This window comes from Miniopterus natalensis, chromosome 8 (genome assembly GCF_054644295.1).
Source record: "Miniopterus natalensis isolate mMinNat1 chromosome 8, mMinNat1.hap1, whole genome shotgun sequence".
NCBI classification, from domain to species: Eukaryota; Metazoa; Chordata; class Mammalia; order Chiroptera; family Miniopteridae; genus Miniopterus; species Miniopterus natalensis.
Genome location: NC_142088.1, coordinates 10,723,620 through 10,750,051, shown reverse-complemented (window position 1 = coordinate 10,750,051; position 26,432 = coordinate 10,723,620). Strand labels below are relative to the sequence as shown.

Sequence of the window (26,432 nt, the reverse complement as noted above, 5' to 3'; positions counted from 1 at the left end):
CTTTACAGGGTCTTTCATTTGTGGGAATATGTGCTTTAATCTCTTGTTCTTATAAGGACACTGGTCATATGGGATTTGGGCCCACCCTAATGACCCCATTTTAAGTTATTCACCTCTTTAAAGACCCAGTCATCAAATACAGTCACATGTTGAGGTACTGAGGGTTAGGACTTCAACATATACATTTTTGAGGGGACACAATTGAACCTACCTCTATTCCACTTCCATATCCTCTTTATCACCATGTCTTTATCAAAAAGACTTCTTAGAGATGGTATTTGATATTTTAATATATCTTCAAATAAACTTGGGCACTCCTACCTGTGTAAGGGCAATCTTTAATCTTTGTCTCTAACCATGGAGAGAAAGTTCTTTGATCTCTTATAGGGGTTTTAAGTATTATTAAGTGGAAATAGGTGGCAAGGCATTGGTGGTAACACCCAAAGTTTGCTCCATTGGTGACCATGTAGCTCTGTCTGGACATGAGGATGGCCTGGCTGCTGTAATCACTGGCGTCATCTTAATTTTCATTATCATGGTCACCATCTCTTCCTCCTCTTTCCTCTTCTTGGTCATGATCATCATTTGCAGTCATATGTGTCCAAGTAGTTATTCTGCTCGTGGGTCACTTGGAACAAGTGAGTCGTTCTGAGGGTAACTGCTTTTATAACCTCAAAACTGTTGAGCTTAATAGATTGTCATTGACATGTTTCTATCATACCTGTCAGTCTTCTTGTCCCTATTGTCTGTACCATTACTCAACCTTTGGAAATAGCTTGGTCTTTATATTCAGACAAAAAGTCTATTTAAATGCTGGCTCTGCTCTTATAAGCTCTGTGAACTTGGACAAGTGTCTTTACTTCTCTGAAGCTCAGTTTCCTCATCTATAAAATAAGAATAATTTAAAAAATGACATTGATGATGTATTGGATAAAATAAAAAGAATGTGTTTAGAGCACTTCACACAATTCTGGGAACATATAAATGCTTAATGAATGGTAGTTATTGTTATAAACATTGTTTCTAATGTAGTGTGAGTGAAAGCCCCTAAAATAATGTCTAGCATAAAGTAATGCTCAGTAAGTAGTAGTAATGCTTGCTATTGTTATTATTTTATTGTCGCAGGAACCCTTCAAAACTTAACGTAAATCTTCTACCCATCCATATATGTTTAAAGGAGCCTTGCTATCCAAGCCCCAAGTTGCTGACACCAAATTAAAAAAACTCCTTTGGCCCACAGATCCAATGTTAATGATTGCCTTGGACTTGCTCACTTCTACCCTCCTGTTTACCCCTCCACCCCCAATCTGCATTGTTTCTTGCCTTCTGGCTTCTGATTTCTTAATTTGGCCTTGGACTTCTAGCACTGTGCTCATCCCCAAGACTTGGGGCCAGCCAGATTTTTCCATTTTAATGTGGGCACTCTCTGAACATGGCTTACCCATGCCACCCCCAAGGCTTCTGCCTTCCCTGGATCCCGTTGGACTCTTAGCTTCTCAAGGAGGCCTTGGAAAAGTTCTAGCCAAGATCTGGGTTTGGTCATTAGGAAGTCCTTTATCAATCAAGCTGTGTTGTCATTTATTATCTCAGAATTTTTATTTGGCACAAAATCCCACCCTAGATTATAAATCCAGCTCCTTAGATAATGTCCTTTTTTTTCTATTAGGTTACTTGGCTCGTTAGAAGAAGCTAAGATCAATTCACTTTTTCCTCCTGGTGAGAAAACTGTTAGCAAGCTCCTATTCTTATAGTATTGGCAATATTTTGTCCCTTTTGCCTCTGTCACTCATTTTTATGAAGACCGCTTTGCAAGGCCTGGTCTAACAATTAGGAGGCTCATTAGTCCAATGGGTAGAGCACACTGAAACACGTTTGGCGAAACTGCCCTTGTTCTATGCCAAAACGTCTAGAGAGGAGACCATGGTTCTTGCCAAAGCCCTTAGTCTCAGTGCTGGCCCATGAACCCTGCTAGTTAAAGGGTTTAGCCAGCCCTAATTTTAATTACTACTTTGATGGTACAGTTGCTTGGTGCCTACACTGGTTCTTACCAGTTTGGATTCAACAGACTTCTATCACCTATTACCAAAGACTATTTAATATATGCACACCAGCAAATCCTTATCAAAATAAGCTCAATAACTACACAGGCAGGTTTTGCTTTCTAAACTGTGATTTTCTTCTCATGCAGAAGCTTTCTGGTAAGTTAGTAAACTGCAGTCATGCTGCTTGTGTCCCTCGGGATCTGAATAGATTTTTAAAATTTTTATTTATTTATTTATATATTTTTTAACACACTCCATCACTGGGTTTCCAAAACTCAGATTGTGCGGTGGTCTCGTCATCATTGACCTGAATGGATTTTTATTCCATGCAGAGTAGTGGAAAGGTAGAAAGCTTAAAAAGGAAACACACACACACACACACACACACACTCACACACTTCAGTAAAAACAACTCAACATTTATTTCAGGGTCATTTCATCAAGCAAAAAAAGCTGCCTTTTAGCTGCTTCGATGCTTTCTGAAACCTTTTAAGCTACAAGAGAGGGATTCTGGTTTTTGTGGGTAAAATGCTAGAGAGGATGATTGGTTTCATTAGCCAGGGAGGAGTGATAATATGCTGCAATACTTCTCCAGTTATTGGGCACATTATATTAATAACTCATGATGGCTGGAGTGTTTAGGTGTATATTTTAAACTCAGTGTAAAATACCATACCATTAAGAATTTAAACACATTCTAATTTAATTATGGCCAAGAACTGGTTCCAAGCGATCTCATGTTTTTGTTGGCAAGTTTCAATATTGCAAATTTTGAATATGGAAAGATTTATTTTCTTTTACTCTTTGCTCCTTTAATTCTGGATTGTTAAAAACCTTAATCATTTAAAAGAGCACACATTTGGAAAATGAAGGGCAATCGAAGTGATGGAAAATTCTAGTTTTCTTCAATACTGTTTTGTTTTCCGTTTTGAAGTGTGCCAAGTTTTTTTCTGCCCATGATATATTGATTACTCACAAGTTCCTTTTACCTTCTTTTTGTCCTTAAATGACTTTTCCATTCCTCGAATGGCTATACTCTTGTCACATAATTTTTCTATCACCATTGAAAATGGGGGGGGGGGGAGTTACCAGTTGTAAACTTCATCAGAAACTATCATTTAGCTACCATCCCAGTCAACTTGGGGTATGACAAATAGAGGTGATGATTTCCTGGGTCCTGTCTTTTGGGGACTCCTGTGCAGAGACTTAGCCAGACAACTATAAAGGAAGGTTAGGAATTAGCACAGGACAACTGGTCATGAATAATATTTGGGATCATGTGTAAACTCAATCACAGAAGACTGTTTCTATGTTGTCCTACATCCAGTACCCACCCACGCACTCTTCAAGCTAACCTTTTTTTTTGGTGGCCATTGATAATTAATTTAAGTAGACCTAGTTTATATAAAATCATTAAAAAAAAAATAAGGTGGAGAGAAGAGTTCTCACTGACAAATTTTCCTTGAGTCTTAAACACCTTTGATCATGACTTTTCAATGTTTAGGAATGAGCTCAATTATCAGTGATGTCCGAGGAACTGGTGGAAGATGCAAATCTAATGCTTATGCATAGCTCATGTACCTGATGGCACTTTTAGAGCCAATTCTCGTTAAACCCTGTCATCTCTGGCCATGGAGACCTCACAGTCTCCAAATATAGTGGGCATTAGGTTCTCAGCATAAATCTCAGGTATCTGAGTCCTCTAAACTTTCAGTTGGAAAGGAACAATGGGATGGTGAAGCCCCAGGATGGGGCAGTGCACTAATAATTTTGTATTATAATAATTAATTTGGAAAACATATATAATTTGGAAAAGAACAACAAGCATGCCAATCCAGTATTCTTATATCAACTACAAAATGAAAAAAAAATTTTTTTGGTTAGGATATGATGATGAAAAAATCTAAAAGATTCAGATATGGGTTTAGGGGAAGAGTAAATTTAGCTTTTTGGGTTTATAATTTTTAAAATATATGTGTTAAAGATGCATGGGTTTGAGAAATCTTTCCTGCATTGATGGTTTTGAGTGGCAAGGAATCATTTTCAGGAAGTGTATAGCCAAAAGGACTGGCCCTCAGGAAACAAGGACTCCTATCTCTATAGTTCTTTGCGGCCCTCTCATTTCAGATGTTCCCATGGCCTTTCTTGCCAGGAGGGATTAGGGTAAGGCACTACATACAGTGCAGGCCACCCAAGACTACTGAAAAGACCTGTCATATTTTTGTCAAATTAGTCTAAAAATCCCCCAAACAGTAAAATAACAATATTAAATTTGTATTTAAGAATTATTTATTGACGTGCCTTCCTACCCCATTAGCCTATGAGAGCCCTTCAAAGATAGGCATTCTGAGCTAGTGCCTGACTTGGAGTAAAATCATAATCAATATTGAATAAATGAATTAATCAACAGCTTGGTTTTAGAGGAGAGATACATGAGCCAGATGAGACTGCCCACCCATGAAGTTACAATGCTGGTGGAGAGATATCAGTACCTGTGAGTAATGCAGTGTAACATCCTGATTGGGCAAGGTGTAGTACTATAGGATGCCACTCATTACTCATTTATATTTTAGCTATTTGTATTGTTAATGTATAGGACATTTTATTTTCTTTTTTTCTAGTTAGCCATTTATAAATATTTTTTCTGTGTTGCTTAAAAACCCTCATGTTTTATATTTTTATAGATATATTTTATATCTATTACATGAACATTTATATATAATAAATATGTATTTTTAATAGAATAATATTCCATTGAATTGCTATGAGATAATTTTCTTAAAGGCTATGTCCTGTTGAATTATTGGTTTGAAATAGTTGAGTGGAGGGAGATGGGCATTGTGGTGACTTTTGCTATTAATTGCCTTTTGTGAGAAAAAGAAAAGCTAGCACAAATTTACATGGCAGTCAGCGTAGAGGAATGAACTAATTTTCAATTCAACTTTACCAGCACACCCCCTCCCAGAAGCCACTTTCAAAATGCTACCTCCCACATTGCACACACCCCCTCACCACAGACACCCACAACCATTTCCTGAGGCTTGCCTCTATAGGACACCAAAACAGTCAGGGGAAAGAAAAATGCCCCAAATGTTTCCCAGATGTTGGAATGTGTGGCATAATTTGGCATCGAAATGATTGGAGTTTTCATTTTTCAGCTAGATGTTTTGGCAACCTGCAAACACAACCTTAATGTAATAAGTAAATTTCTTCTTTCCCCCACAAGTAGACTTAAATTCATAAACTATTTAATGAGCACATACTATATGTCTGTTCCAGTGGTGGGGATTAGAGAATGCAAGGTTTCAGTAAGATATGGAGCAGAGATGAAGAATTTTAGGCTTTTATGAAAGATAAGTGTGCATATGGCCTGTTTGGGTCAATGTCTTATAGCAAATACTCATACTTTCAACTGAGGAGATTGTATTTCTCACACACCTCTTTAATTTGCAAACTTAGTATAATAACTACATGCAAGACAATGTGTCACTTGTCTACCAAAATGTTTCTCACAAGTTGGAGGAGAGAAAAGAGAGACACGGAAAAGCAAGGCTAAGCTCATGAGAAGAGGGCAAGACGGAAGTATGCTGGCCCTTCTCAGGGCTCATTCTCCATCCTCTGGGCCATGAGAATAAGAGAGACTCTTGTCCTGCTGGTGTGGACCCATGTCAAAGAGATACAGAAGGAAATCGTATCCACCAACTTTCATAGGGTTGTGTTCACGATTTCTAATTATTTCAATCACATCATCTCAGAGGTAGAAGCGGACCTAGGATAAATTAATGATTAAGTATTTTTTCAGTGCTACTTTGAAGGAGGCCTGGCTCCTGGTGTTAGGGATTACATATGTCTGTACCTCCAACACAATGCTTTATAGGTGACTAATTGGGAAGGACTACAGGGAATAATCTGACTTGAAAATAGACCATCCAAGTGATAAGACCCATTAAGATGAATTAGTCTCTCATATTTCTTTTCAGGATGAAAAAAACCCACAGAGACTCAAGGGAGGAAAATGATTGGTTCAAGGTGGCACAGCTCGTTGTTGCCAAAGTGACAAGCAAAACACAGTCCTTCCAGCTCTTGGTTGCCTAGCAGACTTCTGTTTTCTTTTCCATGTCCCAATATTTCATGTTCATTTCTTTGGAAAAGGCAGTGCATAGAGGGGAAAAAGAGAATTATTGTCTGGAGCTTACTCATTATTGAACAACCACTATTTCCCAGATTTTGCTCCCATGGAAGATTGGAAAAATAACCATGGCTCTTTACCCCTTACTGTATCCATATTATTTACTATGCAACTTTGCAGCTCCTCCTAGTGAGAGGTGGAGTGCTTTTCCACACCCTTTGATTCTGGGCTGGCCCTGAGACTGGCTTCCCCTAGAAGAGGTGGCTGAAGTCTCAGTGTGCCAGTACCTAACTTAAGTCTCGAAAAGTTTGTGTGCTTCTGCTTTCTTGGAAACATCTTGAAAATAGTCCTGAGCTAGCCGCAGGAGGTTGGAAACTACATGACTTAGTCATCTTGTCAATGCAGATGACACCTAGGCAACAGTCAGACCTGTGACTGAGGCTATTCTAGACTAGCCATTCCCCAGCTTACCGGCCACCTGGCCACAGACATGAGAGCAAACCCCGAAGTCAGCCATGTCTGGCCTAGGTCAGCTAAATTACTCAGCTGGACAATGAGAAATGCTGTTTTAAGCCAATGAGTTTTGGGGCTGTTTGTTACTAAATAGACACAACTGTAATGGTGTCTAGTCATGAGAATCCTGCCTTTGCTCTGGAATTCCAAGCTACGTGTTTCTCAAGATTCTGCAACTTGAATGGCAGAAAGTATCTGGCACACTTTCATGCTGGCTCATCCAGTCTGGATTCATGCTGAGCACAAATGCACAAAGCCTATGGCAACAACATGGGTACTACCCTGGTGTGGCTCCTTATAGGAAGGCTCGTAGGTGGACAGGGTTAGTGGCAGTGAGAACTAATAGGGAGCTAGGGAGCTGTCTCTGGTGCTTGGACTCGTTGAACCTTTGCCTAGGGCATCCCCACAGACACCAAATGCTGGTCTACTTACTGCCAGAGATGGAGCTTGCTATGAACTTAATGGTGTCCCCTGAAGTTCATCTGATGTGATGGTACTTGGGGTTAGAGCCATTGGGAGGTAATCAGGGTTAGATGAGGTTACGAGGGTGGGATCATCAGGATGGAATCAGTGCTCTCATAACAGGAGACACCAGAGAGCCACCCCCACCCCTCTTCTCTGTCATGTGAAGGTATAGCCAGAAGGTGGCCATCTGCAATCCAGGAAGACTGTCCTTACTAGAACCAGATCATGCTGGCACCCCGGTCTGGGACTTCCAGCCTCCATAACTATGAGACAATAAATTTCTGTACTTTAAGCCACCCCACCTGTGGTATTTTGTTATGGCATCCCCAAACTAATACACAGCTGTTTCTAGTTAGACAGATGTTTGGCATTGCTTTGGGGGAAAATAATCTGAATGATTAAATGCATTTTTCACTCCAGATGTTTTGGCAATGTGACTATGTAGCCAACATGTGCTTGTGGGATGGCCCCGTCGCTGTCCTGAGGAGTAGCTTCTGCACAAAAGAGAAAATTGTGGGAGGGGTCAGAGGAAGCTCCCCTCTCTTCCCTGTCAGGGAAGCATATGTTCTCCTTTGGAAAGAGGAGAACTCCATAGTAAACTGTGATCCCTGGAAATTTATGAAATACAGCATCCTTTTAGCTGCAAACAAACTACATTCAACAAGCCCTCCTGTGGGTATAACATTGCCCTCCTCCGGTCAGGTCCTGGTATATCATTGTCCTCCTCTGGTCAGGTCCTGGTAGCCACTATTAAATCTGTGGTTGGAAATTATAAGAAGTAGGGTCTAGACAAGGTCAAGTGAGTGAGGAACAGAATCCAAAGGGATGGACATAGTGACTGAGACTTGGACTGAAAAGGGTCCCCAGCACCAACCATACAATGATAGAAGGCGGGTCTTAATGCGTGACTATTAGGTATAGAAAACTGTGCCGTTATTAAAATTTCCTCCCCCTTCCCAAACCTAAGAATTCTGTTAATAACAATTCTAACTTTCTCACATGTGCCCTGGAATGTCTGGTTTGCTGGCCACACAGAGGGGAATCCTCCACTGCAGGGTTGGGGAACTTTTTCTATAAACACCGGGTGGTACATATTTTTGGTTTTGCTAGCCACATGCATAGCCATTACTCAGCTCAGCTGTTGCCACGCAAAAGCAGCCATAGATAGCACTTAAATACTTATACACTTAAGTGAGTGTGGCTGTGCTCCTAAAACACTTCATTTACCAAAAGAGGTGGCAGACCAGATTTGGCTCATGGGCCATAGTTTGCCAATGTCTACTGTACTGGGTTAAATGCTTCAGTGTTTCTTAGGTGCTTTCGGCAGTGCCTGGAATATGGTGATATCTTTCCAACTATTGGCCATTAGTCTTCTCTGCCTGGTGTGGAGCAAGGCAGCAGGAGGTACACACTAAGGAGAAGTGAGTTAGTATACAGTGAATCTGAGATTCTGTCAAATGAAACAGGCAGGGGTCTGTTGAGCGGAAGAAAACAGTCCCAGTACTTGACAGAGAACTGCACTAAAGATGGTTATGTCTCAGTTCTGGCTGCTACAACAAAGTACCGTAGACTGGGTGGTTTACAAATAACACAAATCTACTTCTCATAGTTCTGGGGGCTGGAAGTCCAAGATCTGGGTACCAGCATGGTGGCAGAAAAGGGTTAGAGGGCTCTCTGGGATGCCTTTTATAAGGGCATTAATCCCACGTATGAGGACTGTGCCCTAAGGATCTAATTACCTCCTAAAAGCTTACTTCTAAATACCATGATGTTGGAGGTTAGGATATCAACATATGAATTTCAGGGGGACACAATCATTCAGTCCATTGTAGTGTGATTCCCTTGTGGTGCCAGGAAATCCACATGTCATGATCCTTCATGGAGTAGGCCATCCCTTTCTCTGCTACACCAGCTTTGTGAACTAACAGTCCGTAGATACCTTGCATGCATAAGCTACCTTGATATCCTGGACCTCACAGTATCCAGCAGAATGTGAGGCTGTCACTGTGACATAACAAATCAAACAGAACTCTAAACCCCAAGGCAAAGTGTCATGTTGCATGATCCCAACTCAGTGTCCACACTAACAACATCCCTACCCGAGTTACAAACCTTTTCACTCAATCCTGGTTGCATTGGCTTTTCCTTTGCTATATTAGCTCAGTGCAGGTGTGTGAAAACATTTGAGCATGATGGATTGTTTCTCCAAGAGCCAAAAGGTAAATGATGAAAGAATTGGATAGAAAACATGTTAACAAGATATTTTATATTAGCTCCAAGGAGCGAGATCAATTACTATGATGTGTTACATGTTCAGAAGTCAGGAAATTCTAAATTATGGTTCCCAGTATGAACGTAACTCAGCCCCTTTACACATGTAATATTTTATATGACTGTATATGGTGTTAACTTTAATGCTTTAACATCTATGCTTAATGTGGCAACTATAAATTTGAATTTTTTGACTTCAGAGGTTATAACACTTAACCATACAGCTGCATTGACATACTTATTGCATTCAAATATTTCTTGGTGCAATAGTTTGAAAAATATACCCCTCTGTGGATAGGTCTGGTCTTTTTGTTATCATGCAGGAAACCAAAAAAAAAAGAGTGTAGCCCTGCCACTGTTTAGCTCTGTGGCACTCTCTAGGTCATTTGAACTAACAGGAATGTGGCTGAATAATTTTGATTTTCTAGTGGCTGCTACACCAAATCGCATCTTGAGGAAGAAGGATTTTCTGAATGTTGTTGCATCATTTATTTCAAGAGGTTTGGTCATTCTGGAGATGGTGTTGATAATGGAAGACAAGTTCAGATTTTAATTCCAGGTTGCACTGTTCATTTTGTAATAACTGGAAATGGAATCCTTTCAAGTGTAAAATCTCGCATGAGAGTCAGAGAGGAGATTTATAAGGGAAAAGCTCACATGCCTGAGGTATAACCAACTTTTTCTGAAACTGTTATCAGTGCTATGTGTTTCTTCCAGATATATTTCTTTGCGGCTGTGTGCACATTGTTTTAGGGGAACAGGTTTCTCTAGTGTCAGAGAAATCCATCTCTTCCCCCTAGCCCCATCCTCATGCTACTCAAAGGTACAACTTTCTCTGGTTTTTGCAAATAGGCTGTGAAACAGCCGTCCAGGCCACTGCTGGCAGGAAGCTGGAGGAGCCAGGAGGGAGTTTGTGCTCTTAACCACTTTGCTATTATAATTAGTCCCAAGTTCCTTGTTCTTGGGCCAGGTACTCACCATACACACACCTACATGTAGGTACAGTGAGTGTGGATTTTATTTTATAAGCTCAGGTGTACAGGAAATGTGGCTTTAAAATTGTTTTCTTTTAAATCTACTTAATTTTAGCTCTTTCATTTTAACCCACCCTACCCGGATGGTATGCTGCTCACAAGAGACATGCTTTAAATATAAGGACACAGAAAGGTTAAAAGTAAAATAATGGAAAAAGACGTTCTATACAAACACTAACAAAAGTAAGTTGGCATATTTATGCTAATATCAGACAAAATAGATGTTAAGGTAAAAAGTGTTACTAGAAATGAAGGGGAACATTTAATAATGTTTAAGGGACCAATTCAACAGAAATATAATGACAATCTAGAACATAAGCCCCAAAACTAGTTGAACTAAAAGGAGATATCGACAGATCTATAACCACAAATTTAGTTCGTTATAATAAGCAGCCAAAATTGTTAGAATAAGCGGTTATTATAATTTAGGTTTTTCTAACACCACTGGTAGAATCTGCAGACAAAAAATACGTTGGCAATGTAAAAGAGCTGACTGATATTATCTACCAACTTGACCTAATTGAAATTTATAAAACTCTACCCTCAACAACTATATAATACAAATTCCTTTGAAGTGTATGTGAAACATTTATTTACTGATAGATCCATATGCTATGTTACAAAAATAAGTCCCCCAAATTTTAAAAGCTCATTGTAACCATGATATGAAAGCAATCTAGGTGTCCATCCATAGAGGAATGGGCAAAGATGTGGTATATATACAATGGCATATGACTCAGCCATAAAAAAGAATGAGATCTTGCCATTTGCCACAACATGTATGAGGCTAGAGGGCAATAGGCTAAGTGAAATAAGTTGGACAGAGAAAGACAAATACCGTATCATTTCACTTATATGTAAAATCTAGAGCGGACGTGTCTGGAGATAGGAAAGGGTAGGCAAGAAGGAAAAGTAACCCTTACCATGAGTTTACTATGTGCCAGACCCTCTATTTCCTACAGTATACTGGGCTTGCTGTGGTCAGACAGTGAAGACCCTGAGCTATTTGGGTCCTAAAATTCTTTATAAATCAAGTGGATTTGACCATGTGGCCATCTGTGCACCACTGGCTGAGGGGGACAGAATGCAATGTGCAGACCTGTGTATATCTGTGTGCCTTCGGCTAGGGTGGGCCCTACCCAGGGTGGGCCCTACCCACACCACATGACATGAGGATGGGGAAGCGGGAAACTCCCAGAGGAAGATCAGGCCCCTTTCACAAAGACGGAGAAATGGATGCTCAGGTTCCAATTCATCAGCCTTCGATAGAATTGCATAGAAATCACTATACTCTCTTGTTCGAGAAGGTAGCCTTGCTTCTTGCCCGGAGGCCGATGTAAATGCTATTCTTTATGCTAACCCGTAGAGAATAAGTCCGCACTTCTGCAGAGGCAGAATAAGGCACAGGGCATGGGAGCAAAAGCCTGCTGGAGAGGCAGGAGCGCCGAGGCTTTGTAGATGGAGACATTCGCAGTTTTCCTGGTGGTAAGCAGCTGATTAATGAATGCATGGTATTTAAGTGAATTTTGAGTAACTATATAAACTAGGGACAGGGCTTTATTTTGGCAAGTAGTACAAAGAACCCAGATATACAAAATTGGCATATCTCCATAGCTGGCACAGGCCACGAATTGCACAGGTCTAAATTACTTAGGTTAAAATTGAAAATTACTATTTGAAACTCATTATTACAGTAGTTATATTTAATTTAGTTTTTTCTAAATTGCATACAGTTCCTTCTAATATGTAGATTAAATCCATTTTAAATTGTCCTTTTAGGGGGGTTCTTGATGGCCTCTAGATGGTTTCTACAATATTGCTATTTCCTGCCTTTTCTTAGCCTTGTTTGTTCAACTCTTCCTTGAATTTTGTGAGATAGAGTCATCCTTTAAAGACTTCTACTTTCTGCTACTTGCAACAAAAATATCCTAAAAAGAAAAGCAAAAATATCAACTAACCCAGGCTTTAAAGAAATTCTTTCAGGTTTAAAACCCCTAGAGTACTTTAGGGACTTTATATCATGACACTCCTTAGCAGATAAATTTTTTTTATCAGCACCTGCGTTTAGCATGAAAAAAAAAAAAAAGCATTGATTTTTAATTCAAATTGAAGACATTCTGAATCTACATGTTATAGAAAAGGCAACAGAAAATTGCTTTGAATAATGGAAAATATATCTGTGTCTGAATAATTTAAAGATACTGAACTGACTTTCATTTGCATGTTACACATGTATACCAGCCACAAAATGCTGAACAGGTAGGAGAATCAATAGATACATTTATTTTTTTGCGCAGAATTTTAACTTGGTAGAAACAGAGAATCTGAAGAAGGATTGTAACTCATCTCATGCACTGTTATGCCATCAAATCAAATCTGGAATTACCGTGAGATTTTTTTGTTTGAAAAGCCTTATTTTAGAAGGATATATTTCTTCTGGGAAATTTTAGTTTTCCTTGATAAGACTCAGGTTATGACTTTTAGATTAGATTTTTGTTTCTAACATTTGGTGTATGCTTTTGTTTTTGCTAATAGTGGAAATTAAAGACCCCGTTTTTTATAGCCTTTTACTTTGTTAATTTGATGTTTGATGGTCGATCTCTTATTCTCTTTATACTGTTATTCTCCTAGAGTTGATGAATCTTTATTACAGCTTTTAATTCCTAGCCCTATTGCATGCATATAAACACGCACACACACACACCCTTTTATTTACTATGCCATATTTTCAATGGTATTCTCTTGAAATCTGGAGATATTTTCCCTTTATGCTTCCATGTAAATAGTCTTTTGTTTCAAGTGCTTCTTTATGCTACACTTGTATTATTTTCTCTAATATGTAATTGTTAACAATTATTAAATAGGAAGTGGAATCAAACAGCTCCCCCTTTGCATTCCCAGCTTTATGTAGCTTCTAGGACTTCGTGTATTCTGCTTTCCGTAAATTGGGCGGGTACCTTTCTACCAAAGCATTTAAAGGAAGCATGGCTGATCCTTAACTTTGGGGAGGGGGAGCCAATTTTTAAAATAATGTTTAGTAACGTAATAGATTAAAATCAAAGCCTCCATCTGTTGAGTGCTTTTCTGGGTATGAAGCATCCTGTAGGCTTTTTGCAAATGATGGACCTTAATCTCAGGACAATGCCAAGATACACACTTACAATTTTAACACCTTGCAGGGTTGCTTAAAGAAACTGGACCTTATAGAGATTGTCAGTGAGTAAATGTCCCCGGGGCAGAGAATAGCTGAAAAAAATTCAAATTGAAATAAAATACAGGCTCGTATAATCTTGAAGCATAAGCTCTTTCCATCCAGGCATACACTCTTTGGACAGTTTAAAATTATTAAGTTAAAGGGTAACAGGTCCATGCAAATTTATGAAAGAACTTGAGGTATTTAGGGGCTATACATGTGCCTGAGCCATCCTGAGTACTCCTTGTTTGCTTTGGAATGAATGACTACGAATTAATAAATCAATGATTTAGAAGAGAAACCTTCATGGAGTCTTTTTGAGGCAGGAAACTAGTTGGGTGGCTTCTTTTTCTGATGCATTTTGCAGGGCAGGCAGTCAGAGGGGCAGAGATGTTTCAGTTGGGTGAGGAAATCATCATCTGTGTAGGTGACTATGACTTGACTAAACAAACATTTTGCCTCCTCCCCTGTGCATCTTGCTTTGGCTCCACACCAACCATGCTCACGGCCAGGGCACCTGCAGTCTGCAGTCTCAGCAATTGCTTTGGGCGCTGACGGCAGCTGTCAGCTGAGGGCCCAGAGGCTTCTCTCCACCAGTGATCAGATGGTCTCATCACAAAGAGGGCACTGGAACTTTGTCCACTTCCTGGGCCAAGAAGAGCTCTTTTCTAGTTAGGCTGTAATCAGGCACCCTCTTCTAATCTAATCAGATTGCACACCGGCCCTTTCAGTGCCTTTGAGCTGGTGCCTATTTGTTCCCATCAGCACATCGACTGGATGTAGGCCCAGGGGGTAGGGACCTGCATTACCCATTGAAGACAGCAGAAATAGCTTCTAGGGGGCAAAGCAACAGTTAACTGTTTTCATTTCACAGACCAGTTTACAAGATTGTGTAGCAATGGGGAAGACTGGCTAGACAAGTCAGGAGGGATACCCGTGAATAGGTAGGTATCTGAGCAAGTACTGTGGGCCACATAGGCAAGTTCATATTTTCAGAGGAGCAGACAGGGACCATATGTGTGAGTTATGGCTATCCAGCCAAAGCCTGGAAGGATGGAAGCCTGGCTCTCTTCCTGTATTGTCCTGTGTTCATTTATATTCAGATTAATGATATTTATACAACACCAAATAGGAGCCAATCCCGGTGCTGGATGATGTGATGGGCGATATAAAAGGACATTTCATGAACTTAGTGGGACGTGCATGCAGACATTTTTACCCCTATAAAACATGCGACAGTGTGAGATGGTGAAAGTTGGAATGACTGGTCCTGATACAGGTAGTTGACGCCTGCAAGCTGTCATGGGCTGCAAGTTCCATGAGGGCAGCCACTTTGGAGCTTCACTGTGTATCCCCAGCACCTAGAACAGTGCAGGGCTCATAATAAGGGCATACAAATTGGTTGAATGAGTGAGAGAATCAGAGCTTAAGGGAGGAGAGGTAGTTAAGAGATGGGGCTCTGGCTTTTCAATCATGGGTCTGCTGCCCTCTGTGAGACAGTGGTCTGGTTTCCTAATCTCTCCAAGTCTGAGTGAGTGTCATTCACAAAATGGGTAACCTGAACACCTAACTCATAGTATTATTTTGAGAATGGAATGGGATCACATGTTAAAGAAGATGAGCACAGAGCCAGGTTTGTATTAAGGGCTCAATGCATTTTAGCTATATTTGGTATTAATGGCCAGAGTGTCAGTTGGGGTTAATTTTATTTGGAGATGATGGATTATGAGAAGACCTGGCATTTACTCCCAGCCCTGCCACCAGCAAGATGTGTGATTTGGGACAAGTTAGTTCCCTCTTCACATCTCCAATCCTCATTTACAGGAGGCATTCAGAGAAGACGGTCTCCTTGATGGCATCCAGCTTTTTCAGTTAGAGGTAGAATTGCAGAATCAAATGCACACAGGGTCAGGCACGTACTAGTAACAAACCAAGTGAGCCAAGAGTGAGAAAAACTTGACCTCAGCATACAGGAGAATAGGGAGGGTTGGAGACTCACTAAACGGCACTTGGGGGATATGAGCTCAGAAGTACCACATATTCTTCTGAAATTTTCAAAGAAGCTGAAGAGATACCTTTTCTAGGAATTCTCACAATATTTGAAAGCTAGCAACTAATTTAGATTTTTTTGTTAATTTGTTTTAGATATTGTCTGGGTCACTACTTTGTGAGCCAAATAAAACATGCCTATGGCTGCTGTTGTGCTGCTTCTGGGTCCAGAGGATAAGAAACCGGGGTTTGAAAAGTGAGAGTCTTTAGGGCAAGTTTAAACAAAAGCAGCATCACTCACTGACCCAGACATAGTGGCTTTCCCTCTGCACTGCTAAGTAAAGGGTTCTAGGGATGGGTGACCCTGTGCCCACCAACCCAGAAAATTACCTGTGGGGAGTAAGAGGACTGAAACTGAATTCTGTTCTTAATTGGGTCAGAAATATGGAGGTTCCCCCTTTCTCTGATATTTCTGGCAACTTTCAAGTTGTTCTTAGTTGCTGAAGTGTGTTGAGAATGGCTTGGGACTCCTCAGTGGGAACTAAAGCTAACACGCCCATGTGACGTTTTTCCTGGCCACCTTAAAGCCAACTCCTAAATGAGGATTCTCCATCTGGGAAGGAGCTGACCTCTCAGAATTTTGACGTTGGTGGCAGGTGTAGTATGAAAATGTCCCTACCCCTTGTGCTCTTTGATATATCTTTTGTAAAACTAGAAGCAGGAGCCTGGGGTTTCCCCATAGGGTGCTGAGAATCAGTTGTGGGTTTGAGGTCTTGGTAAAGACAGGAAATCTCACGGAATCCGTCAGCCAAGAGGGGGCTAATCAGGCACTGTGTGAGGCCCGGGCTGCCGGTCCGGTAAGAAGGTCCTTCTGTATAGGTGGCGGTTAATTTCTACAGTTGGGAAATTCGTCTTGATTCAACTGACTGGCTTTGTGTAGACATCAGCCGGAGCCCAAATGAGCATGATGTGGTCTTTAGATCACCCAGCAGCTGACCAAATCAATTGATTTTTTTTTGTAACTGCAGCTTTTCATTTGGCATCATAAAGACACAATCTAAATAAAGCATTAGCGTCTAGAATGTGTTTAAATTGAATTTCTGGATACTTTGGCATGTGTCCAGTTTTAAATAAGTTCTGCTCTAACCGTATCTAATCTCTAATCAAAGGATTCTAGTGTATGGAACATTCCCGTTAATAATGATACCTTAGACATCCATTAAGTCTGGACATTAATTTTATGGAAATTCTCCAATACATCTCCATTAAAATTTTTTTCTGGGCAAAATTAGTAATAAAAGCTTTTAATAAATGTCATAAATATCTATGTTCAATCAGACTATTACCCAAATTAAATCCAGACCAAAATAGAAAATAGTTACTTCTGCTAAAAGTCGTGACCTTCAGAAGACGTTTTGAAGAAATCACACACTTGTTATTACTCAAAATGTGTTTGTTACAAAGAATAATTAGTAGGGGAAGTAAATTACTAGTTAGTTGACCATTGTGTTGACCCTAGTTTTACACACCTAGTGGCTCATGGAATAAACTCTATGCTCCATCCACGTTGTGAAACGGGCTTTGCAGCTAGGAATGTCCAGGTTTGAGCCCTGTACTCCTCTCTGACTAGTTCTGAGATCCTGAGAAAGTAGTTTACATTTCTTGAGTTTTGCTTTTATACTCTTTAAAATGGATCGATAATAGGAGTATGCTGAGAATCAGATGTGATTACGTAGGGGGAGCATGTAGTACTGCACTTGGTCCACAGGCGGAGTGGAGTGAGCGGCAGCCCTTACTGCTAATATCCAGAACTGCGGGGGAGCTGAGCATACAGGTTTTCAGAGGGTGGAAACAAAGGGTAGTAAGGAGCAAGTGCTGGCTTCTCTTTTCATCGATACAGCTAAGCAAATACAAACCCTTTTCTGCCCTTCTTTGGCTTTTTCTTTTCCATACTCTTGGTAATGAGCCAAACTAGAAGTGACAGTGAAATATAAATAAATATGTATGTGCTCCAGTCCTTCTCTTTTCATTTAAAGCTTTGGGTGTAGAATATAATTACAATACAATGTTCGCCCCATTTGACCTGGCCTATGTAATCACAGTAAAGCAAATGCACCACTTAAGAAATGTGGGTGGTAGGGATTTACCTGGAAAAGTGGGAAGACAGGATGTAGAACCAGATTTGCTGGCTCCCTAGCTGCCTGGTGGGTGTTCCTGTGCATTTGGTCTGTGTCATATGGCCATCGCCTTTGTCCTCAAGCTTCAGGCAACTAGACCTTGAGTCCTTTGTTTCTTGACTTTTCTGCCACCATCTGAAGTCCTTCTAGGTAGATGGCTATATTTTGGGATTACATTAGAAGCCATCTAGTCAAGGAATTTTCAAATTGTTTTTTAAAGACAGTGGAACTCTTTCTTTAAACAACATTTTATGAGGAAATGTAAATGAATGAAAGAGATAAAAATGATAATTGCTCTGGTTTTAAGCAAGAGTGGAAGGGGTAGTCCCCCCCCCCCCCATTTATCCCTTGCTCTATCCCCCAGCTCTTTCCCAAAATAATAGTTAGAAAACCATTAATTCTACTTTGATCTTCTCTGGAAATAAATGCTGAGAGGATAATTGATCTGCTCAAGGTCACACAGTTAATTAATGGAATAGGAGTCTAGGGCACAGGTGTACTTACTTGAGGTGCTGCATGAGGATCATGTTATTTGTAGTTCTTTTGTTGGGCTATAACATCAGAAAAGTCTTTCTTCTGTATCCCCTGTGCCCCTGCTTACCACGTCCCTGAGATAATCTCAGGTCAATACTTTTGAATGCAGCAGAAGGTATGGTTTGCACATGTAAATACAGGTGTGGAGCATGAATGCTAATATCAGAAATGGCATGACATGAAGTAGTCAAGGCTTTTATTCAGAGACCCCTTGCTTTTGGATGTCTCAATCAAACTACTCAGCTTCTATCTGCACCGAGGTCAGGATATACATTTTTTGTAGCCTTTTCCATTATCCAGAACCTTTGATTACCCAGCACCCCTCTCTGACGCCTGCTTGCTTTTATATCTGGCTTAAATGTAGCTCTTGGACTCCTGAGAACTGGGAGGGCTCTATCTCTTGCCTGGCTCTTCAGGTTTTCAAACCACAAGCTGGTCTGTGGGGCAGGTCTGTTCAGGCAGAGCACTAACTGAACTTGCTCATTCCGTGTTGCAATGTAGGACCAACAAACTCTACATAGAAACAAACAACACTGGATTTGGTCTATTACAAAGTAGAGCACTGTAGAAAATTTAGGACATAAAGCTAAGCAAATAGAAACAAATAAAAATTACTCACAATTAACAGCAGTTCAACACTTTTAGCATTTTGGTATGTTTCTTCTCTCTCTCTTATTTTTCTTTTAGAAACAAATATAAGCTTAATTTATTAAAAGAGTTTCCTACTGTACAACAATTTGATTTTCACATTTCTTTCCTTTTGTAAACAATGCTGTTACAAACACCATGTAGCTGAGTCTTTGCCCATATCTCTTGGATATACAGTACTTCTGGATGTCTGCTGCCTGGGTCATTGGACATGCACAGTTTTAAGGCTTTTTAACCTACTACTGATACTCTAAAGTAATCCTTCTGTTTTATGACATAAACTCCTGATCTGATTATAGCTTAAAAAATCAAGTGACATATTGTTTCAATATGATCATAAAGATGTCTTTCAAGCCCAGGCAGTGGAAAATGAAAGCAATTTAAATTATAAAGCTCTCAGGCATCATTTTTGTTGTTGTTGTTTAATTTTTGTTCTTAGTATTATTATGAGTTGCAATTACTGAACACTTCCTCTGTGAGCTGAGGCCTTTGCTGAGAATTCTATAGTCATCATCTGATCAATCCTCATACACTAAAAATTCCCATTTGACAGGTAAGGGAACTGAGGTCCATCAAGATTGCTCCTTGCCGAAGGTCATATAGCTAATGTGCTTGGCAGAGTAGTGTTCCCCAAAGATGCCCGTGTCCTAATCTCTGGAGCCTAAGAATATATGGCAAAAGAGAGTTAGCAGATACGCTTAAATCGAGGACCTGGAGATGGGGAGATTATTTTGGATTATCTAGGTGGGGCTAATGCAGTCATAAAGGTCCTTATAAGTAAAAGAGGAAGGCAGGAGGATCAGAGTAAAAGAAAAACATATGTGATGGAAGCAGAGGTCCGAGTGATGTGATTGCTGAAAGGGGCCATGAGCCAAGGAACACAGGTGGCAAGGAATTCAAGCTGGACAAGGCAAGGAGTCAGATTCTCCTTTGGAACCTTCAGAAGGAGAAGTTCAGTTACTTTCCCAGGATCATATAACCATCATAACTGTCACCCAGATGACCCTACAGCCTGTGTTCTTTTTATTTTCTGCATGCTGCCTTCCCAGAACTATTTATGGAGAATCAAGGATGATTTTAGCCAGGGCTGCTGCTGAAAACAGAGTTCTGAACTCTTTGGGTGAAACTGGTTCGGATACAAAGGCTTTGCTTCCCACACCTGTCGAGCTGATCTATTCCTTAGAAACGCGTCAGGGAGAGTGGGTGCACAACTGTCAGGCTAGCTTGCTGAATGACAAGTGGATAAGACTGGCATTCTGTGTCTTCCTGGCGGATTTTAATTGTTCTTTTGGTTGGCGTGAATACAACTTTTGTTCTAAAGTTGATAATGATAGCCTTCTATTATCCCTTTTATTTCCATGAGAGATATATCTACATTTTAAAAAATTCCATTACACACACATCTGTGGTTACTCTCTTATTTTTCTAAATGTAATTATCCGGTTAAGCTAAATTATGGAAAATAAATTATAAAAATCTTTTCCTGCCAACAATCTGAATCTGGCAGGCACATTCTTGGTGGTTTATATGTTGAGTATAATTTCTTTTTCTTCTTTCTTCTCCCCCACCTCGGCCCCTAGGACCCTTTGTAATTCCAGCCTGCTTTTTAGTTGGACCAACATTGTTTTTACATTGATCTTAGAGAGAAGACGGGAAAGAGGAAGGGAGGGGGGAGAGAGAGAAAAAGAGAGATGCATCGATGTGAGAGAGAAACATTAATTGGGTGCCCCCCACATGCACCCCAACTGGGGATCGAACCACAATCTGGGTATGTGCCCCAACTGGGAATCGAACCCACCACCTTTCAGTGTACAGGAGGATGCTCCACCAACTGAGCCACACCAGCCAGGGCTGGAGCGACATTTCTTAAGGCAGTTCCTTGAGCAGAGTACTATCACTGACTGGTATATTTGTACATACTTCGTAGGGATAGGAATATTTTAACTTTCATATTAATTTTGAATCATTGTGGCATAGAAAACAAAAAACATACATGGTAGTTTTTATTATGAGTTATACACAGAATGAAGTCATATTTAAAATTATAACTGGGATTTGAAATGTGGTATTAATGAGCCTATATAATACATAATCTATTTTTAGCGAGAATAAAAATAGCTGGAGCAATTCTTTAAAAATTTGGCTTAAGCTAAAAGAGGTTTAGGTAGAAGCCTGGCAATGAAGGAATGCAAATGGTTCTGGGTTACTCATTTTCACTTGGTCACGGACCCTGTCCAGCAAACGGCGCTATTCTTGCTTCTGCACCACTAGCATGACCTAGTCTAAGGGGTTCCTGGAGAGAAAACTGGCAATGATTAGTCAACTTAACTGAGCCATTGCTCTATACCCCAGAAGCCTCACTCCTCATTAGACACCGCGGAAACTCTTGCAAAAGTTCATAAGAGAGAAACTCAAGGATGCATCCTGTTTGCCATTTGTTGCAGCGAGAATCGGAAGTAATCTTGGTGTCCGTCACTGGAGGGATTGCTTTGTAAAAGCTATTCTGTGATTCTCATGTGACATAGTGGTCAGAAGCAATGTGTTATATTTCCAAATAGCAATGTGGAGACCTTGAAAATAATTTTGGGTAGGAAAAAGCAACAAATTAGAAAGTATATGGTCTAAAGAAAGATACACTCAATAGTAAGGAAAAGCTTCATCGTTCACTCAGTCTTCACCAAGAAGATGCTGGAGACTGCTGACCTGCGGTGAAATCTAGCTTTTCCAGCCTGTGGTTTCTTTCTAGCTCTGTGATGCTGATTAAATAATTAAACCTCTCTGTGCTCCAGTGTCTCCTGTACTGTAGAATGAACCTACCAGTAGTACTGACTCCATAGGGCTTAATGAGGCTTCAATGAGTTAATACATGTGAAGTGCTTAGAACAATGCCTGGCCCGTAAGAAGGACCATACTATCAAGAGTTATTGCTATTCATCTACTCAACATATGTCTATTAAGTATTAAATATAAAATTCTCTGAGCAATACACAGTGTTTATGTCATCCAAACAAGAAGGAAAGAACCAGAAAAACTGAAAAGTCATGAAGGAGCTAGGAACTAGGGTCATATAGTCTAAGATTCCTTAGACTCTGAGATTGTCACTAAATAGCAAAGTGTTAAAACAAATTTGTTTGTAATTGCCCTTGATTGTGTGGATAAACACACACTGAGCAGAATGCACAACTTTGAATTAATCTTACTTGCTGGCTCGAGTCTATGGCATGATATTTTGAGTTTCATAGAAAAATAGCAGCCACTCATTTCTGCATCCTGGCTGCATCCACACACCTGGTTCTCTGACATCAAAGTTTGTCTGTCACCAGGACTTTGCTCCTAGGTGCTTGGTACCCAAGGAAGGCATGCAAACAGAGGCAGAAAGGAAGACCAGTGCTTGGGAGGACCTATTCTTGGACTCTGTCTTGTGCCCCACAAGGTAGCTTTATAGAGCTTCATCAGCTATGGCCTAAGGAGATTGAAATCATTTCTACTCAGGTACAGAGATCCACAGAAGGATCCCCTCCTACATTCTCTCAGCATGTTCTATTTTTTTTTAGGCTTGGCAAGAATGGTTCACTCAACCTAGCTCTACCCACAGGGCAAACTACAGCATCCTGCACACACAGATTATAACAGTAAATGGGCCTCTATTCAAAGTGCAGAAGGTCCTTTTATCTCCCTAACTCTTGGGTGTGGCTGGCTCTCAAATGTCATTGGGGGTTAGTTTGGCTCTATTCCTACCTGGCTGCAGTAATGAAATGTTTACTGACCTTAGTTGTTTTTTCTTTTTCTATTTTTTCCCCTTTACCCTAAAACATTGGTTCTCAAACTTGGTGGCACATTAGGATTATTTGGGAGCTTTAAAATACTAATGCTTGGGTTTACCAACTGAGGTTCTAACTTAAATGGATTGGGTTGGGGCCTTGTGTCAGGATTTTTTTTTTTTTTTTTAACAGTCTTCTGGTGATTTTAATATGCAGGAAAGTGTGAGAAACATTCATTTAAACAGCGACTCATGGGAGCTACTCAATGGAGGTGATTGTGGTCTCATTTACATCCTAATTTTCAGGGGCCTGAGTACAGCCATGGATACAGGTTATTGCATGTGAGCAAGTGCATGGGGAACCATCCTGTAAGAGCCCACATTAACCCTCTGAGAGCTGCTATGAACTTTGGCAATTTTTACAAAGTTCACTGTTCCCATTGTTGAAGTAAGAAAGTTAAAGCCGATAGAGAATTTTTATGAGTTTATTTGAATCAAACTGACAACAATTGCCAGGGAGAAAAATCTCAATGGATTGAGAAAAATCAAAGTATGGCAGTTTTGTAGCTTATTTTATACATTAATATAAAAGGAGGAAACGTAAAGATGGCTACGTGAAATCGACTGTGGTAGGTAAAGGGGGTGGGAGAAAGCAAAGGGGAATCTCTGGGATTGGAAAATAAGGCAAAACAGAGAAGCACATGCTACTTTTACATTGGTGGGTACAGCATAGCTAATAATTAACGTTTACAGCACCTTAAGATGGTATATGAAGAGCAAGATAACAGGGGTTCTGTGGTCTCATCCCCTAGTGGGTGGTTGGCCCCTGAGGGGTGTGGAAAAGGAGATTACTGAGACATTTCAAAGGTACCGTATCTTAGATGCTATAAGACAATAGATAAATTCACTTAAGGTAAAGATTAACCTTTGTCAAGGAAGCTACAGGCCTAGGATGTGACTACCCCCCATGACCTGCTTTCAATTAGGAACTTTTGTGTTCAGACCATCCTAAGTGATTACTTTGTCTCTGAGTTTGTAAGGTCGCCATGCAGGCCTCCCCTGAGCTTGTCAGGTTTAGTATGTGGCCTCTTTTTCATCCACACCATCAATGGGGGCTGAAAAGACAGGATGAATCACTGAATCTCAGAGTTCCTTTAGAGGTCCAGATAACAGTGATGGGGCCTGAATCCTAAGAAAGCCTAGCTCATCCATAATTGCATGATCTGTTCTTTCCACTAAAACTCTCATCAGAAAAGGTCTTATGGAAGTTTTCCCTGAGAGGGGAAAAATATTCTTTTGCTTTTTGTTAACAGATAAAAATTACGAGTATAAAATTATATTTATATATATTATATTTACACACACACACACACACACACATCTTAAAATAAGGACCAGAAACACAGGCCTGAAATGGGGTGGGTGGGGTGGGGGCAAGTACATTTTTATTTATTCCTGGTAATACATTTTTCCCCAAAAAGGAAGTTAAAACACACACACACACACAAAACAATAACAGAGGGTATTGCAGGACCGATTGGCATGGTGGAGGTGATTAAAACCTTCTGTGTGATCTCCAGAGGTCTTGATGAACTGTTGCAGGCAGTTCAGTTCATGTAGATTTATTTAGCAAATTGCCCTTCTTTTATTGTTTTTATTTTCCTGATGTGGTGTATTCAGACACTGCTCTGTCTGCTAAAGGTCTGGGATCCACCCAAGCACCAGCAAGACTGCCCCTAGAGGCACCAAGTTATCGACGCCCTCCACAGGAGGTGCCTGGCCTTTGAGGCTGCAAAGTCAATTACTGGAACTAACACCGGAATCCCTACTTTGTCTTTCTACAGCCCGTGAATATTGCTGCAACTTACAAAAATTATGTGGGGGCCTCCTCGGATATTGGCAGCCCTTTGTTAGACAGAATATTGGTACGAATCCCGTCTAAGCGTTCACCCCAGGAAATCCAGAGATGCAGGATGGAGAGGCTTTGTGCCTCTGCATGTGCTCTTTAAACAGTTGTCAGTATTATTATTACCCAGTTTCCTGTCTTACAGGTGCTTTCTGGAATGGGTAACCAGTGAACCAGTATGGGCTGTGGATTTTAGTATCACTTAATATGTCTGTGTGGGCAAGACAAGTTTTTTTGATATAGGAGTAGTAAAAAAAAAATTTAAAAAATCAGAGCACATGCTCTGGAATGAGCAGATACAGTATTTGAGAAATGGAACTTAATTCTCTGAAACCAGAAAGATCTCATAGCATCTGAAATGCATATTCTTCCTGTCTGTATAAACTGATTTCCTCCTAAGTATTATTTCTATACTTTCAAAAGGTGGATGGTAGGCTCCTGATCCATGCATGGACTATTAGAGATTGAACTGTTCACCTCATCTCATGTCTTAATTCATTTTTTAATAAAATAAACTATTAAAATAGGCCGGCAGTTGTTATTTCAAACACAAATCCGTTTTGTGTTTAAAATGAAATAGCACTTGGAGCAAGGTTTTGTAAAAGTACAGAGCTGGGAAATACTTGAGATACTACTCTGTCTGGCCTCGCTTAATCTCTTTACAAATCTGCCCTACAAGGAACACTACAGGTCTGCGCATAAATGGGCAGCCTTGTAGAAGCTCGACATTCCAGGAGTTAGTCCGCAGCTATCTTGTGTCACCTGCTCCTACGTCTCTGTCTTTGTTTCCCCCCAAGTCAATACCTTTTACTTGTTGTCTGGCTCATTTCCTAGAGCTTTAGATTTATGGATTGACTCTCTACCTTTCAATAGTTTCCAGCCTGAGGCCTCCTTCTCTGGCTTCTGAGCTAATTACTTATCCCTGGAGTTAATTATTTTCATCACGGTGAGAAAGAAAAGTGCAGCCCCTGACTGCTGTCAGCTTAGAGTTGTCTGGCTCTAACAGCTGGACCATGGAGCTCTGTTAGACATTAACAATTTCCCAGAATATCAGCATCAGACAATGCCACTCTCTGATCATGGGCAGAGCAGGACAGAAACAAAAGCACTGTGTGAACATGTCTGCACACAGTCGAAATCAAGCACACTGTCCAAACCAAAATGGCCAAGCCCTCCCCTTTCTGGGTCCACGTGAGTGACTGCTGCTGCTTTACAATGTTATAGCCTTAGTCCAACCCTGTTTTTCCTGTCCAGTAGAAAATAATTGTTAAGATACTTAGTAATAGAATTGTCCCTGCTCTCTGAGAGCACCCAGTTCAACACAAAACCATGCTTCCTGAGCCTTCCTTAAAACTACGTACAATCTCCAATCTTAATACAAGCTCATCCTAAAACCCTCTCACTGAGATGCCGGCCTTCTCATTCTGTGTGCGGTTCTCTCTCCTTACAAAGAGCCAGTCAGCCTAACCTGCTGAATGTAAGTGTATTTCTGGTGGTTTGCGGCTGGAGGGCATTGGCAATGGAGACTCCATGTCCATGAAATATTCATTCAATGACAACACGCTTTTTGACATGATCTACAAGCCTCTCAAACACTGAGTAGCAGCCTCCTAGGCAGCCACACCAAGATGGTTCAGACCTGAGCAATCTAACTGAATTTCTTCAATTTTCAGATTTAATAAAACATCAAAATTAGCAAATAAAGTTGTGATTTTTTTCTCTCTAAGGGCATCAGGTAGTTAGGGGCAGAGCCGTGATTAGTACGCGATCT

General features: G+C 40.4%; 1 long non-coding RNA gene and 1 other non-coding gene across 2 annotated transcripts in view; one reads left to right on the top strand and one right to left on the bottom strand.

The window, feature by feature from the left end:
- Positions 1-26,432, top strand: part of LOC148092553 (uncharacterized) — a 174,188-nt gene that overhangs the window by 52,991 nt on the left and 94,765 nt on the right. The window lies entirely within an intron of this gene.
- On the bottom strand, positions 2,272-2,351 carry LOC148092554 (small Cajal body-specific RNA 18). The gene has a single exon (XR_015714939.1).